The sequence below is a fragment of the Pseudophryne corroboree genome, unplaced genomic scaffold (genome assembly GCF_028390025.1).
Source record: "Pseudophryne corroboree isolate aPseCor3 unplaced genomic scaffold, aPseCor3.hap2 scaffold_90, whole genome shotgun sequence".
In the NCBI taxonomy this organism is placed as follows: domain Eukaryota; kingdom Metazoa; phylum Chordata; class Amphibia; order Anura; family Myobatrachidae; genus Pseudophryne; species Pseudophryne corroboree.
Window position 1 is genome coordinate 1,370,231 of NW_026970479.1, and position 3,902 is coordinate 1,374,132.

A 3,902-nucleotide genomic window follows, 5' to 3' on the forward strand; every position below is an offset into this window, starting at 1 on the left:
AAATCCATCTGCTGCAGGCCTTCCCCCAGGAATGCTTGCACTAGTTGTTGCATTTGGTTTGTTGTTTGGGGGTGCTTCAGTATTAGGCAGCCTTCTGCCCTCCCATGTTCATCTGAAAATATGTGTTCTCCCTGCAGTTGTTGTCCCCAGATGAGAGTTCCCTTGTGCTGCCTCAGTTGAATCTCCTTTACTTGACAGAGATGTGCCTGAGCAGCGGCCCTCCCCAGCCCTATCCCAAATCATACTTATTTTGCATAGGAGATGCCATGGTCATGAAGACTGTTCTCCCAGGGTGCGGTTCATTCATTGCATTCTGGGTATGCTGACCCCTGTGATTTCCCCAAATGTGGGAAACTCGACTGCATTATTTAATGCGAACTAGGGGTCATCCAAGCACCGCAAAAGGCCGCCATGCCCTGCATACCCCTTTTCTCTTTTCATAAGCAGACGAGGTTTGAAGCCAACTTTGACCCACTGCTTGGATGACATCACTTGCTGCCTTTCCAATGAAGCAAGTTTAATTTAATAATAGGTGAAAAACCATCCCTACAAAGGTGTTAATCAGATACTTGGCTTTGTGGACACTTTTCAGAGCACAAATTTGTTAGCATAAAAATAAAGCCAGAAAATGAAGAGCTGTTTAATCACTCAATTGGATTTTTCTGCCAGCATATTTCTTTTTCTCTGCAACCCACTGCTAAATTGTGCTTCGTGGCTGTTTTTTTTATAAAATCACTTAATCAAATCTAACTCTGATTACATCAGAGAAGGCCAGGTACCCTACACCATAAGAGGTGGTTTGAAATTTTTACTTGTCTACTTAAAGATCACCAAAATCTGATAACGAGGTCAATTACGTCCCTAGGTGGGATTGAACCACCAACCTTTTGGTTAACAACTGAACACGCTAACTGTTTGCGCCTCAGAGACACTTTGCAAAAGTACATACTGACAAAGGTTAATAAGCATTCATCTAGAACGTTTCCTAGAAAAACTTTAAAAAGTCAATAATCTGGAGAGTTTTTGTAAGATGTTCCTTCCATCAACCAATGAAGAAACACATTGGTACTTCCCCATGATGAGTGAGTGCTTCAGGATCTCTTGCACTTACATGTGCAGCAAAGGACTACAATGGAAGCATGCTGGGCCTATAACCCAGAGGTAGGCAGATTGCAACTGTCCTCTGCTATATGCATTTTTTTTGTTAATTAAAGTAATCCAAAACTGGGATTGATATTTTGGCTCTTTTATTTTTACTTAAAGTACAATAACTTTTACTGTTTTAATTTGTTTTAATAGTATATTGACAGTATTGTTTTCTTTCAAAAATCCAATTAATTTTCTTTACCCGATTATTAAAATGGTAATTGACAAAAACAATCTACATTGTCACCAGAAGAGCAGTACAAAATGTACAAGTGATATATTAAAATCATCTTTCCAGCTTGAATTTCAATGATGCCTTGGTGCAACAATTTTGTGAGAAACATCTTCACCCATAAAGAAAGATTTTCTTAATTCCTTACCTGTGTGCTGATTAGATATCACCTTGTTTTCACATTAAACAGACTTCCCCATGAGGAAGCAGCAAGGATGCAGTGACGTTTATGTTTCCTGGTGTCAACCTGTATTATTTCAGTAGACATTGAAATGAGGATGCATCTTGCTGCCTTTCCAATGAAGCAAGTTTAATTCAGTAATAGGTGAAAAACCATTCCTACAAAGGTGTTAATCAGAGACTTGGCTTTGTGGACACTTTTCAGAGAGCAAATTTGTTAGCATAAACATAAAATCAGAAAATGAAGAGCTGTTTAATCACTCAATTGGACTTTTCTGCCAGCATAATTTTTTTTCTCTGCAACCCACTGCTAAATTGTGCTTCCTAGCTGTTTTTTATAAAATCACTTAATCAAATCTAATTCTGATTACATCAGAGAAGGCCGGGTACCCTACACCATAAGAGGGGGTTTGAAATTTTGACTTGTCTACTTAAAGATCACCAAAATCTGATAACAAGGTCTATTACGTCCCTGGGTGGGATTGAATCACCAACCTTTAGGTTAATAGCCATACACACTAACTGATTGCGCCACAGCGACACTTTGCAAAAGTACATACTGACAAAGGCTAATAAGCATTCATCTAGAACGTTTCCTAGAAAAACTTTAAAAAGTCAATAATCTGGAGAATTTTTGTAAGAAACACATTGGTACATTCCCATGTTGAGTGAGTGCTTCAGGATCTCTTGCACTTACATGGGCTATTAACCAAAAGGTTCCCACCCAGTGATGTAATTGACCTTGTGATCAGATTTTGGTGATCTTTAAGTAGACAAGTCAAAATTTCAAACCCCCTCTTATGGTGTAGGGTACCTGGCCTTCTCTGACGTAATCAGAGTTAGATTTAATTAAGGTGCACAAGGGAATAGAAGGGAGCGGTTTAAGAAAAGAGAAGTGGAAACAGACAGCAAACTAGGCTGGAGAGAGACCTGAGACAAAGAGATCTGAATTATACGAGAGCCGACCAGGGGAAACACAAATTATGCAGTCAAGTTTCCCACATTTGGGGAAATCGCAGGAGCAGCACACCCAGAGTGCAATGGGTGAGCCTTTCCCTGGGAGAAGCACCTTCCTGATCATAGTATCTCACCTGGCAGGTAAGTAGGAGTTGGGCTAGTGCTGGGGAGGGTCGCTGCTCGTGTACCCCCCTGTCAAGTGAAGGAGATCCAACTGAGGCAGCACAAGGGAACTCTCGAAAGAAGAACAAGGCTAGAGGAAGATCTGAGACAAAGAAATCTGACTTTTACCAGAGCTGACCAGAGGAAAGCACAAACACAGTACCCCACTACCACCAGGAAACATTAACGCCACTGCATCCTTGCTGCTTTCTCATGTGGAAGTCTATTTAATGTGAAAACAAGGTGATATCTAATTAGCACACAGAAAAGAAAATTAAGTGAATTTTTGAAAGAAAACAATACTGTCAATATACTATTAAAACAAATTAAAATGGTAAAAGTTATTGTACTTTAAGTAAAAATAAAAGAGCAAAAATATCAATCCCAGTTTTGGATTACTTTAATTAACAAAAAAAATGCATATAGCAGAGGATAGTTTCAATCTTTCTACCTCTGGGTTATGGGCCCAGCATGCTTCCATTGCAGTACTCTGCTGCACATGTAAGTGCAAGAGATCCTGAAGCACTCACTCATCATGGGAAAGTACCAATGTGTTTCTTCATTGGTTGATGGCAGAAACATCTTACAAAAACACTCCAGATTATTGACTTTTTAAAGTTTTTCTAGGAAACGTTCTAGATGATTGTTTATTAGCCTTTGTCAGTATGTAATTTTGCAAAGTGTCGCTGTGGCGCAATCAGTTAGTGTGTATGGCTATTAACCAAAAGGTTGGTGGTTCAATCCCACCCAGGGATGTAATTGACTTTGTTATCAGATTTTGGTGATCTTTAAGTAGACAAGTCAAAATTTCAAACCCCCTGTTATGGTGTTAGGTATTTAGACTTCTCTGATGTAATCAGAGTTAGATTTGATTCAGTGATTTTATAAAAACAGCTAGGAAGCACAATTTAGCAGTGGGTTGCAGAGAAAAAGAAATATGCTGGCAAAAAAATCCAATTGAGTGATTAAACAGCTCTTGGATGGTTTTTCACCTATTACTAAATTAAACTTGCTTCATTGGAAAGGCAGCAAGATGCATCCTCATTTCAATATCTACTGAAATAATACAGGTTGACACCAGGAAACATTAACGCCACTGCATCCTTGCTGCTTTCTCATGTGGAAGTCTGTTTAATGTGAAAACAAGGTGATATCTAATTAGCACACAGGTAAGGAATTAAGAAAATCTTTATTAAAGGGTGAAGATGTTTCTCACAAAATCGTT

At 39.0% G+C, this 3,902-nt stretch overlaps 1 non-coding gene and 1 pseudogene across 1 annotated transcript; one reads left to right on the plus strand and one right to left on the minus strand.

Annotated features, from left to right (window-relative positions):
* The first annotated feature begins 241 nt into the window (after positions 1-241).
* On the plus strand, positions 242-420 carry LOC135044585 (U1 spliceosomal RNA; annotated as a pseudogene).
* A 2,081-nt stretch (positions 421-2,501) lies between these two features.
* On the minus strand, positions 2,502-2,664 carry LOC135045247 (U1 spliceosomal RNA). The gene has a single exon (XR_010237774.1). It is a non-coding gene; the product is annotated as a U1 spliceosomal RNA (small nuclear RNA).
* Between the last annotated feature and the right edge of the window lie 1,238 nt (positions 2,665-3,902).